At 36.9% G+C, this 14,096-nt stretch overlaps 1 pseudogene; it reads left to right on the forward strand.

The window, feature by feature from the left end:
- The window catches only part of LOC132539723 (cadherin-related family member 3-like), a 208,172-nt pseudogene that overhangs the window by 55,148 nt on the left and 138,928 nt on the right, over positions 1-14,096 (forward strand).

Below are 14,096 nucleotides of genomic sequence, written 5' to 3' on the forward strand. Positions count from 1 at the left end.
TGTATGTTAACTCTCTTTTCAGCCACCAGGTTCCAGATGCCATCAGGATGCCGGCCAGGCTTCCCTGGACTGAAGACCCCACCAATGTGCCCTGGAGCTCTGCTTCCCCAGAGCCCCACCCTACTAGGGAAAGAGAGAGGCAGACTGGGAGTATGGACTGACCAGTCAATGTCCATGTTCAGCGGGGAAAGCAATTACAGAAGCCAGACCTCCATCTTCTGCAACCCACAACGACCCTGGGTCCATGCTCCCAGAGGGATAGAGAATGGGAAAGCTATCAGGGGAGGGGATGGGATATTGATATTGGGTGGTGGGAATCATGTGGAGTTGTACCCCTCCTACCCTATGGTTTTGTTAATTTATCCTTTCTTAAATAAAAAATAAATTATAAAAAAATGATTGTAATATCGCTCAAAAGTAACCAAAGAATGAGACCTGAGGCCACGTGGAGGACAGAGAGCTATGTTTATTTTACGTTAACGGTTACATGTTGATGCTTACCAGAACTGCATATACTTGGCCCACAGCACCTAGCTTTTATCAGTTTCAGACTGGGAGTGACACAAGTTGATTAGTTAGAAACAGAGTCCATCAAGGTGACAATAAAGGTGAAAGCAGGTTGGCTACCATCAGAGCCCACCACGTTGATGCTGGAATGTAGAAGTGGGTGTCCACCAGGAGCCTATAGATTTTTCATTTCAATATAACCCTTGTGGAAAGTAGTCGAGAGATTTCTCAGAACACTAGAAGTGAACCTGCCTAATGGCCCAAGAATTTCTCTCCTGGAGTTTCATCCAAAAGCAACAAAGACTTTCTATCCAAAGAGATCTATGTATATCTATGTTCATAGCAGCACAATTTGTAATAGCCAAAACCTGGAAGCAATCCAAGTGTCCAACAACAGATTAGTGGCTGAATAAGTTGTGGTATATATACACAATGGAATACTACTCAGTTGTTAAAATGGTGGGTTCACCTTCTTCACCTCATCTTGTATGGAGCTTGAACAAATTATGTTAAGTGAGATCAGCCAGAAGGAGAAGGAAGAATACGAAATGAACTCACTCAGATAGATTGAAAAATAAGAACAAAAGGGAAAACAAAAAACAGAACATGAACTGGAGTTGGTGTATCACACCAAAGTGAAAGACTCTGAGTGGGGGGGTGGGAAGATTGGGGGATTTCAGGTCCTGGAACATAATGGCAGAGGAGGACCTAATGGGAGTTGAATGGAAATGCGGAAAACTGAGAAATGTTACAAATGCACAAACTATTGTATTTATTGTCGAATGCAAACCATTAATTCCTCAATCAAGAAATATAAAAAAGAATTAATTAATATAGAATTAACTGTATTAAAGGCTTACTGAATACTTCTCAAAGATAACTTTACTGATTTTGTGAGAACTTGCTATTTATGGACTAAATTTGAGCCATTCTAGAATGTTTTAACTTTATGGTTACTCAACATTACTGAATCAAGATCTTCCAAATTGATTGCTCAGTATTAGTCACCATAGGCCAGATGTAGAGACTAGTAATTTCCCACAGGTATATTAGGTCATTTATGAAAAGGAACTATTGTTTACAAATTTATCACCATAATCTTTTGTACCATGTATTTCAACAATAGCTCTTTAAATTTACTATAAAATGAAACTATGTCACAAATATACTATCATTTGACATTTCTAAAATTAAGTTATTTTCAGTTTTATAGAGCATGGACAATGATTTTCAACATCTGTATTCTTTTCATACTTTTTTTCCTGCAGATAATCATTAAAATACCATTTAGTTAAGCTCTGACACATTTGTAGCTGCAAAATTTTATATGGGTCCTTTGCAGTCATGGTTTCAGAAGAGTTACAAGGGTCAGACAAATAGCTCACCTGGTAGGGCATAATATGTTCTAAATATGCTCATGACCAAGATATGAGTCTGGACACCACATAGATTGCCATGGCACTATGGGAAACTCCAGTGATGTGCTTCCTCTCTCTCTCTGAATGAAAAAGCAGCCCAGGATTGTTAAAATCACACCTGTGTAGGCTCCACATGAACATACAAAAGGCACAAATATTTCCAAAATAATAAATAGAAATTATATGTGATTTATAGATGCTAGAAACCATCCAGTTTATTAAATCTTTGTCAAATAGGAAAAGGAAATCTTTTACGAAAAAATTAATCTACAGAATAGTAACTTAATATCGCAAATGCAAAGATATTAAATATACTAGCTGATAAAATATTTTAAAGAACATACAATATAAAATAAATTATATGTTTAAACAAAAGGGAAGTGTGAGCTGGGGAGATAGTATAATGGTTATGCAAAAAGACTTCTATGCCTGAGGCACCATGTGTCCTACATTTAATCCCCAGTACCACTATAAACCAGAGCTGAATAGTGCTCTGGTTTAAAAAAAAAAAAAAAAGGAATAGAATAAACCGTTTTGTATGTGGTAGGATAAGGTAGTGTCAGTTTAAACTAAATTGTTGTATCTATAGGGTATTGATATAAATATAAATTTTCTAGAACAACTACAGAGAGGTAGTATTTCTCCATAAAATGCAATTTGAAGTGCAATGAAGCACAGTTCTCACCATAGATAACATATAGATTGATTAGTACATTTCTCATTTTCATATTTATCATTGAAAAGTAGAAATAAAAATGGGACTAGTGCAATTAAGGAAAGGTATAAATGGTGATTTGTTACTTTTTCCTTTTCCAGATAATGTTAGATAAGTACTATGTATCCATTAGGCTCAAGTGGGCAAAGACCCAGGTTCAAGCTCCTGGTCTCCACCTGCAGGGCAAAGATTCTGGAGTGGTGAAGCAGGTGTCTCTGTCTCTCTCCCTCTTTGTCTCTCCCTTTCCTCTCAACTTTTGTCTCTATTCAATAATAAATACATAAAGAATAATTTAATCTATTGTTTTTCTCAGCCAACAGTCAATTCCATGTGCTATTCAAGCAATATGTGATCACTTATATTCTTTAAATACTATCTATCTCTGGGATCTAGTAAACTAAGTTTTTTTTTTTTTTAACTCCCTCCACCACCACTACCATCACCAGTGATAAAAAACTAGGAGAGCCCTGGAGAGGTTTTAGATCAAATATAATCTAACTGCAACTTGGATTTTTTAAACAGGGAACTATTATGAGCCAATGTCCTTTATTCTTCTAAAACATTTTTCAAAATTTTGTTTATTTTTATTGATAGGAACAGAAAGAAGTGGTGCCAGAAAGGGGGAGATAGAGAAAGAATGAGTGACAACCTGCTCCACCACTCCTGAATATACTCTCCCTGTTGATGAGGACTAGGGGCTTAAGCCAGGGTGTTCATGCACAATGTCTTTTATGGGTTATTCCAGCTCTTGGTTTCCCAATGTCCTTCACATTGAAGCCAAGGCGATTATATAAAGGGAGGCATAAACTCATCATCGAGTGCACAGTCTTTTGAGGAACATTACTTTTGCTTGAATTTGCTGAAATTTCATAGAAAAATTAATGACAGAAAAGGCTTGTAAAGAGAGATAAGAAAGAGTAATGCTATCTCAAAAAATATGGACTATAAATTCGAATAGTTCCCACGAAGATTTACATCTTAAGTGAAAAACACTTGAGAGTGGGGAGACAAAAGGGAAGACAAAACCTTGACTCTTATGAATTTAAGAACTAACACAAAGTTAGTATTTATTTTAGCATTCTGTGTCATTTTAAAATACTATTTGTAAATAGTAGATATATATCATGGATAAACATATTCTGCTTAGCAGAGATTACACATTTTAGAGGAATATAATTATAATTTGTTGTTTACAACAACATTTGGATATTTTCTTATTTATAGATAGGTATTAGGGAATAAAATTTTAAAGAATATTTTTATATTTCAAGAAATGCCTCAAAATAAAGTGAAATTGCAACAAATATTAAGAAAATTAGGGTTAAAGTCATGGTGTCTTTGCAATTTAAATATCATTCTCACATTGTTAAAAATGCAGGGGAGGGGAGTCGGGCTGTAGCACAGCGGGTTAAGCGCAGGTGGCGCAAAGCCCAAGAACCAGCATAAGGATCTTCGAGCCCCTGGCTCCCCACCCACAGGGGAGTTGCTTCACAGGCAGTGAAGTAGGTCTGCAGGTGTCTATCTATCTCTCCCCTTCTCTGTCTTCCCCTCCTCTTTCCATTTCTCTCTGTCCTATCCAACAACGATGGCATCAATAACAACAACAATAAAACAACAACGTCAATAAATAAATAAATATTTTTTTAAATGCAGGAGAGTTGCACTTGGCACAAAATGCAAGGACCAGCGGCATCAGGATGTCAGTTGGAACCCTTGGCTCCCCACCTACAGGGGAGTTGCTTCACAGGCAGTGAAGCAGGTCTGCTGATGTCTTTCTCTCACTTTCTCTGTCTTCCCCTCCTCTCTCCATTTCTCTCTATCCTATCTAACAATGACGACATCAATAACAACAATAATAACTACAACAACAATAAAAAGACAACAAGGGCAACAAAATGGAAAATAAATAAATAAAATTTTAAAAATGTCGATTTATATGCATGTCTAAATAATTCTAAACTCTTATAGAAGGTGCTTTTTAATTTAAAAATTCTGCTATAGTTAAACTGATATTTACATTTTTATTACTTCTGACTGCCAATTACAAATAAAATTGGTAAAAAGGTTCTCCATTTTGATAAGAAATGCTTAAAGATCTATACACAGTAGCTATTGATGGCATGCCCAGGAGCTGTTCTGTCATTCTGAATAGATCCTTCTGACTTATCACTTAAAAGTAAGGTAGTTCCTTTGGATCAAACACATACAGATGTCTAAAACTTATGGTACAAATTAGAGGAGAGAAAAATGGCCTTAAATGAGCCAACTTGTTTAAAATGCAAAACTGTCTTAAAAAAAGTTCTCCTTATGGAAACACAGCTTTCACTGAAGTTTTGTCTACATTGGTAATCATTCTCTCTGAGACTTGCCAATGTTCACTGTCTATCCCCACTGGAAAGAAAGAAAATGGATGTTTTCCATCTGCAGCAAAATAGAGTCAAAACAAACGTATTTAAATTGGAAACACTTGTGGCTGAAAAAGCTGTTCTCCATGAAAACATCTGGTTGCACTTTTAAGTCATTGCCAAATAAACGCATGCTGGAAAATCTATTTTATGCCACACATGGTCACCCATGTAGATGTAGCCTAAAACTGTTTGTGTTTGAGGTCAACACCCTATTTTAAGAAGGAAAGTACAGATTTGTGAGTGTGCAGTGATTTTTTTAAAACAATATTGACTGGAGTGACCACTGAAGTTTGAACATGTCTACTTTCTTCCAGACAAGGAATAGGAAAGTAAGACAGATAGTACTTTTGATAGTTCTCAGGTAAACAATACAAAGATTGAAATAATAATAGTTGTGGAACAGATTAAGTAACTAATTACCTGTAAACAAAACCTAGCTGTGATTTCTGATTTCAACAAGTTTGTGTTAATCTTTTTGTGTTTATACAAACAGTTATAGCCAAATTATAAGGCATAAAGAGATAGAATTTCAGATTATTTGTTTGGCTGTGCATATTTGTTATGTAAGTAACTCCCAAATATTAGTGAGATGACTATATGATTTTGGTTACGTAGACAGTTTCCATACTATCATTTAAGGATTCATATACTTTCAACTCTGCTGTTCACTTAATCAGTAGAACCCAAGTTTCATTGAAATTTAAACTCTATCTTTTCACCAGGTAATTCAAATAATCATGCTGGAAACTTTTTTACGCCAGACTTGGAAATACAATCCCCCCCTCACCACTTTGCATTTCGACTTATGCAGCTTCCTTCTTTTGAAGTTTTTTCAAATATATTCATTAAAAAGTTGGTCAAGACAGTGAAAATGATATAGTGTGGGCTTGGTTGTACGGTTCAGTTATACACCCATGTATTACAATTAAAATGAAAATGAAAATTACTGTATGTATGGACTGTAGGCCCATGTATTTAATCATGCCCGCAAATCCTTTAACGCCTGGTGCAGCTGCTTGACCACTCCTTGTGTGTGTTTGAAATCTAGTGTGGTGAAACCAAGCCAATCAGAGCGTGTTTCTCTTATACGTGTTTCCACATTCCTACACATAGGAAGCATCTTTGCTCTTGAAAGTGTTTGCAGTTTCTGAGAACCATTATTTAAGCCCCACAATAGCTCCTAAACTTGCTACTTCTTCAGAGTCTTCTGCCAATGAAACTAAGCACTGGAGGAAGATACTTACCATCCAGGAGAAAGTGAAACTCTTGGATATGATCAAAGATGGCAAGAAAATCATGGGTGGGGGGCGTCTACTGGTGGTGCAGTGGGTTAAGCACATGTGGTGCAAAGCGCAGGGACTGGCAGTGTAAGGATCCCGGTTGGAGCCCCGGTTCCCCACCTGCAGGGGAGTCGCTTCACAGGCGGTGAAGCAGGTCTGCAGGTGTCTATCTTTCTCTCCCCCTCTCTGTCTTCCCCTCCTCTCTACATTTCTCTCTGTCCTATCCAACAACGGACAACATCAACAATGGCAATAATAATAACCACAACGGGGCTACAACAACAAGGGCAACAAAAAGGGGGAAAAATAGCCTCCAGGAGCGGTGGATTCATGGTGCAGGCACCGCCCAGCAATAACCCTGGAGGGAAAAAAAAAAAGAAAAGAAAATCATGGAAGACTTGAATGCCATTTACTGCATCCCTAAAGAGGAAAAGAACATCCTTGCAAAGGCTATTTTCTCTTTCAACAAAGAAGCACAGCTAAAGTGGTGTTATTTCATGTCTACAGGACTCTTAATGTTAAAAACTATATTTAGAAGGTCATAAACAGATTTTTCTATGCTATAACTATGAAAAATATTGGGTTTATAAATAAAGAATACTACTTCATGGAAATGCACTTATTGTGGTAGAGTCTGGAACTGATTAACCACAATAAACGGGGATGACTGTATGCATTATACTTCTTAACACATCTCATTGACTACATTCAACAAAGGAAAAACTCAGAAATACCTTTTAAGTATGTACCATGAAAAGGAGAATATGGGTTTTTGCAGTATATGCACATCCCTGCTACACTCAGGACTAGAGTAAAATATGAAGTGTTGCAAATACTGAAGTAGTTTATATGTTTGGATATATATATATATATATATATATATATATATATATATATATATATATATATATCCCACAAATGTCAGAATGGGGTCACTGCAACTTTTATAATACATGTCAAATATTTTCCCTCTCTCCTTTTAAACGTGTGTTTGCTAGATTTACTCTCAAATACACTTTTAAAAATGCCTGTCAGTTACTCACGAACTCACCTACTCTTGCTACAAGGCCTTTTGTTTGCCAGACTGCTGAAGGGTACCATCTTCACTTATCTTTGCCTTTTTCCCACTATATCTGCCACTATCTTTGAATCATTTGTTGGATTTTGCTATGTCTAAAAAAAAAAATAAGAGCATCTGAAAACTAGACAGTATATATTCCTTTGGGATCTCAAATTTATACAATATTTTATTACAAAATGGGGAAAAGGCTGTTAGAGTTGTATCCAGTATAAGGAAATCAAAATTTTACTGCTACTCTCTTAAGGTTTCTCCTCAGGCCTGGGAATTTCAACTTATTGAATCCACTAATTTGTTAAAGTGACTTAATTTCTCAGAGATTAAGTTTCTCCATATAAGAAACACTGGCAATAGTAATTATATCAATATGGATCTAGTTTTTGTATTTGTTCTATGGATTAAATACAACAGTTTATATATTGGACAATTATTCACAATGGGTTTAGTCATACCTAGACATGTGTAGACAGTTACAATATGCTTATACAAATACCTCACCCTGGAGAAAGAGAAGCTGCAAGTGATAGGTGAAGAAGATATCTTATGAAATTCTCTAAGGAGCACAAAAAAAAGCAGAAATTCCTATGCAGAATGGTGGAATATGTCAGCCCAAAATAGCGTTAACAATACCTAGAAAATACATTCACATAAAGACAAGTTTTAGCTAAGATACTTAAAAATTAGTGGATTCAATAAGTCACATCCAGGCCTTCCATTTCATTTATGAATGCAGTATTAAATATCTAATATGAATGATTATTTCCCTCTACAATGAGGAAAAAATATTCTAACCACCAAAGATAGAGATTAAAGGTCAAGGAAAATCTGTATAAATAAACCCTGATAAACTTGCTTTTATATTCCCGTAGTCTTGCATGCTTTATTTTTTCCACAACTGGCAGTCTTTCAATCATACTAATATGTAAGAACTTATATTAACCCTCATTTGATCTGTACATTTTCCTATAGGTGCTCCATGTACACATAAATATGTACATGCCTTTTCTTTTACTATTTCTGTAATACCAATGAAATTCCCAGGCCTGAGGAGAAACCTTAAGAGAGTAGCAGTAAAATTTTGATTTCCTTATACTGGATACAACTCTAACAGCCTTTTCCCCATTTTGTAATAAAATATTGTATAAATTTGAGATCCCAAAGGAATATATACTGTCTAGTTTTCAGATGCTCTTATTTTTTTTTTTTTTTAGACATAGCAAAATCCAACAAATGATTCAAAGATAGTGGCAGATATAGTGGGAAAAGGGCAAAGATAAGTGAAGATGGTACCCTTCAGCAGTCTGGCAAACAAAAGGCCTTGTAGCAAGAGTAGGTGAGTTCGTGAGTAACTGTCAATGAATTTCATCAAATACAACCCACACAGCATAAAATCAATTCTGTTTCAATATGTCTATATTTAACGTAGGAGTTATACGACAGAAACTTGATGACTTTTATAAGTGCACTGATAATGCAGAGAGTAACTGACTTATCTGGTGACAGTCCTTAATAACAATTGAGAACTTTCCATGTTGAAAACATGGAAATCAATTTTACAAAACATTCAAATAACTAACACTCATTCTCCTGAACACATTCTATGAGGATAACATCACCCTGATCCCCAAAACAGGAAAAGACCCCACCAAGAAAAAAAATATATAAACTGATATCCTAGATGAACATTTATGTAAAGATCCTCAACAAAATCTTGGCTAATCAAATCCAGCAACATATTAAGAGTTAATCCACAAGACAAAGTAGTATTCATCCCTGGGAAATGGATGGTTCAACATCTGCAAGTTAATCAATGTAACCCACTATATCAATAAAAAGAAAGATAAAAATTACATGATTTTATCAGTTGATGTAGAAAAAACATTTGACAATGTCCAACATCAATTTATGATAAAAGCCCTCAAGAAACTGCAAGTGGAAGGAAAATTCCTCAACATAAGAAAGGCTATATATGATATATCCTTGGCTAGCATCATAGTCAATGGGGAAAAACTGAAAGCATTTTCCCTAAAATCAAGAACTAGAGAAGGATGCCCACTCTCAAAACTTTTACTCAACATAGTCCTAGAAGTCCTTGTTATAAAAATTAGACAAGAAATAGATATCAAAGAAATCCAAATTGGAGAGGATGAACTTACACTATCATTATTTGCAGATTATGTGTTGATATACCTAGAGGACCCCAGAAACACTGCCAAGAAATTACTAGAAATCATCAATAACTTCACTGAAGTAGCAGACTACAAAATTAATACCCACATATCTGTGGCATTTCTCTATGAAAAAGATGGGTCAGAAGAAACAAAACTGAAGCAAACAATCCCATTTACAATTTAATAAAAAAAATAGATCCCTAAGAATAATCTAACAAAGGATGTAAAGAACCTTTTCAAGGAAAACTATAAAACATTGTTAAAAGAAATAGATGATGACACAAAGAAATGGAGGAACATCCCCTGTTCATGGATTGGGAGAATAAATATCATTAAATGGCAATTCTGCCAAAAGCAATCTATAGATTCAATACAATTCCTACTAAAATCTCAATGACATATTTCAAGAACATGGAACAATTATTTAAAAATTCATGTGGAACTTTAAAATGTCATGAATAGCAAAAGCACTCTGAAGGGGGAAAAAAAAAGGAAGCATCACAATACCCGACTTCAGATTACACTACAAAGCAGTAGTACTTAAAACAGTGTAGCATTGCAACAAAAATGGTCATATGGACCAGTGGAGTAGGATAGAGAGTCCAGAACTTAACCTATATGTATATAGGCACCTCATAATGACAAAGTGGCCAAAAGGGGTCAAATCTGCCCTATGAGGGAAATGAAGAACTCTTAAACAGGTGTGTTGGCAGAGCTATACAGTCACATTTAGAAAAATGAAACTAGACCACCAAATAACACCAAACATGAAAATTAACTCAAAATGGATCACAGATCTGGATATTAGACCTGAAGGTATAAAATATATAGAAAATATATCCATGAAATATTTCATGACATTAACACTAAAGATGTATTTAGAGACTTCACCTCATGGGCAAGGGAAACAAACACAAGACTGAACAAATGGACTATATCAAATTTAAAAAAAACATCAAAAGAAAATTCCATAAAAGATACACAGGAAACCTTGCAACAGGGAGGACATATTTTCACACCAAACTATAGACAAGTGTTTGATATCAAACATCTATAAAGAACTCAGTCAGCTCCACAAAGAAAGAACAACCCAATAAAAAACTGGGCAGAAGATATAAATAGACAGTTCTCTAAAAAAGAGATACACATGGCCCACAGACATATGCACAAATGCTCTAATTCACTCATCACTAGAGAAATGCAATTTAACACCACATTGAGATACCAACTCACACCTGTGAGGTTGGCCTTCATCAACAAAACAGGAGAGGATAATGTTGGAAAGATGTGGAGAGAAAGGAACTCTACTACACTAATGGTGGGAATGCAAACTGATACAACCACTATGGAGAACAGTATGAAAAATCCTTAAACAAATACAGATGGAAGTAATTTATGATCCAGCAATTCCACTCCTACACATTTATTCAAAAGAGATAATAACACTAATTGAAGGAATATATGTACCCCACATTCATAGCTGCACTGTTAACAATAGCCATAATTTTGGAAGCAGATGAGTGGATAAAAATGTTATGGGACATGGGGGCCGGGCGGTGGCACAGTGGGTTAAGCGCATGTGACGCAAAGCGCAAGGAACAACTAAAGATCCGGTTCGAGCCCTTGGCTCCCCACCTGCAGGGGAGTTGCTTCACAGGCAGTGAAGCGAGTCTGCAGGTGTCTATCTTTCTCTCCCCCTCTCTGTCTTCCCCTCCTCTCTCCATTTCTCTCTGTCCTATCCAACAACGAACAACATCAACAATGGCAATAATAATAACCACAATGAGGCTACAACAACAAGGGCAACAAAAGGGGGAAAAATGGCCTCCAGGAGCGGTGGGTTCATGGTGCAGGCACCGAGCCCAGCAATAACCCTGGAGGGAAAAAAAATGTTATGGGACACATACTCATTGAAGCACTACTCTGCAATAAAAAAAAGTTGATTTGACATCCTTTGGGATAAAATGGATGGAACTAGAGAACATTATGCATAGTGAAGCAAGCAAGGAAGAAAATAAAACCACTGGATGGTTTTACTCATATATGGAATTTAGAGAACTGAACACATATATTTAAAACAAACTAAATATAACCCATATCTAGATTATAGAAACTATCATGGTTACCCAGGGGGTGTGTGTGGAGAGTGGGCACAGACTTTTTTTTTTTTTAATTTAAGAAAGGATTAAGTAGGAAAAAAAAAGGATTAATTAACAAAACCATAGGGTAGGAGGGGTACAACTCCACACAATTACCTCCACCCAATCTCCATATCCCATCCCCTACCCTGATAGCTTTCCCACTCTCTATCCCTCTGGGAGCATGGTCATTGTGGGTTGTAGAAGGTGGAAGGTCTGGCTTCTGTAATTGCTTCCCCGCTGAACATGTGTGTTGACTGGTCAGTACATACTCCCAGTCTGCCTCTCTCTTTCCCTAGTAGGGTGGGTCTTTGGGGAAGCTGAGCTCCAGGCCACATTGATGGGGTCTTCAGGGAAACCTGGCTGGCATCTGGATGACATCTGGAACCAGGTGACTGAAAAGAGAGTTAACATACAAAGCCAAACAAATTGTTGAGCAATCATGGACCCAAAGCTTGGAATAGTGGAGAGGAAGTATTAGGGAGGTACTCACTGCAAACTCTAGTGTACTTCTGCTTTCAGGTATATATTTTGCAGTAGTTTATGGATATGTGTGAACATATGCTCTCTCTCACAGAAACTGGTGTATATCTAGGTTTTGGGGCTTTGTTAGAAAGTGAACCACCTGAGATGGAATTAGAGTATACTATGGAAGGAAAGGTCTCACCTGAGTAATGAAGCTGAAGGGTTGTCATTCCACACGTGAAGTCTCTGGACACAGTCTGAAGTGAAGCATGTTGAGGTGGCCATTGTTGCATTGATTAGGCTGTGATCAGCAGATGAAATATTATTTTATATGGATTGGGAGAGGCATACGGGAAAGTGGGCCCTATCCAAGGGTTCCAGGACTGGGGGAAGTAGAGGCTCTATAGTGGAGATGTGAGGTTCCTGCTGTCTTAGGGTTCCAAAAGACAATCGATAGTTAATGTTATCATCACATTATTTGGTAATTGGGTTAACTTTGAAAAGTTAACCCAATTAACTTTTGTTAGGGTTTGCTGTACAGTACCCAGTATCTTGTATATAGCTGTGCTATTGGATGCTTCTGATCTACTTGGTCTAGGCTTTTGAGAGAGTCCGCCTATCAAATATACAGCCTATATATTAAATAGATTCAGTCTATGTTTTAAAAAACTTCGAGACATTCAATTAATTTTCCCCATCTCATATTAATTAACTAGTGATTTATATGACTACATTTTACTAGAAGTGTACATAAACACCATTCCCACACACCAAAAGACTGTGACCCATCCCTCCCACCCACTCCCACCCCCCAATGGCCCAGGAAGCTGCATGTCTACCCCTCACCACAGGGCTTTTACTTTGGTGCCCTACTTACAATTTGGTCAGGTCCTGCTTTTAGTTTCCCTTTCTGATCTGCTTACTCAACTACTGTTGATGAGTGGGATCATCCCATACTCATCTTTATCTTTCTGACTTAGCTCACATAAATTAATTCCTTCTAGCTCTGTCCAAGATGGGTCAGAGACGATGGATTCATTGTTCTTGATAGCTGTATAGTATTCCATTGTGTATATATACCACATATATATGTGTATATATACCACATATATATATAGCCACTCATCTGTTGTTGGGCACCTGGGTTGCTTCCAGGTTTTAGCTATCGTGAATTATGCTGCTATGAACATAGGAGTACACACCTCTTTTTGGTTGAGTGTTATGGAGTCCTTGGGTTATAACGCCAGGAGAGGAATTACTGGATCATATGGAAGGTCCATGTCTAGCCTTCTGAGAGTTTTCCAGACTGCTCTCCACAGAGGCTGGACCAATTTACATTCCCACCAGCAATGCAAAAGGCTTCCTCTGTCACCACAGCCTCTCCAGCATTTGTTGCTGCTGTCCTTTTTGATGTATGCCATTCTTACAGGAGTGAGGTGGTATCTTAGTGTTGTCTTAATTTCCATTTCTCTGACAATCAGTGACCCAGAGCAGTTTTTTATATGTTTGTTAGACTTTTGGATCTCCTCTGAGGTGAACGTTTTGTTCATATCCTCTGCCCATTTATGGATGGGGTCATTTGCTTTGTTGGTGCTAAGTTTGCTGAGCTTTTTATATATTTTGGTGATTAGTCTCTTGTCTGATGTATGGCATGTGAAGATCTTCTCCCATTCTGTGAGGGGTCTCTTTGTTTGTGTGATAGTTTCTTTGGCTGTGCAGAAGTTTTTCAATTTGATGTAGTCCCATTGGTTTGTTTCTGCTTTAGTCTTCCTTGAAATTGGGTTTGATTCATCAAAGATGTCCTTGAGGTGTAGGTGGGAAAGTGTTTTACCAATGTTTTCCTCTAAGTATTTGATTGTTTCTGGTTTGACATCTAGGTCTTTGATCCATTTGGAGTTGATTTTTGTTTCTGGTGA

Source organism: Erinaceus europaeus, chromosome 8 (genome assembly GCF_950295315.1).
Source record: "Erinaceus europaeus chromosome 8, mEriEur2.1, whole genome shotgun sequence".
NCBI classification, from domain to species: Eukaryota; Metazoa; Chordata; class Mammalia; order Eulipotyphla; family Erinaceidae; genus Erinaceus; species Erinaceus europaeus.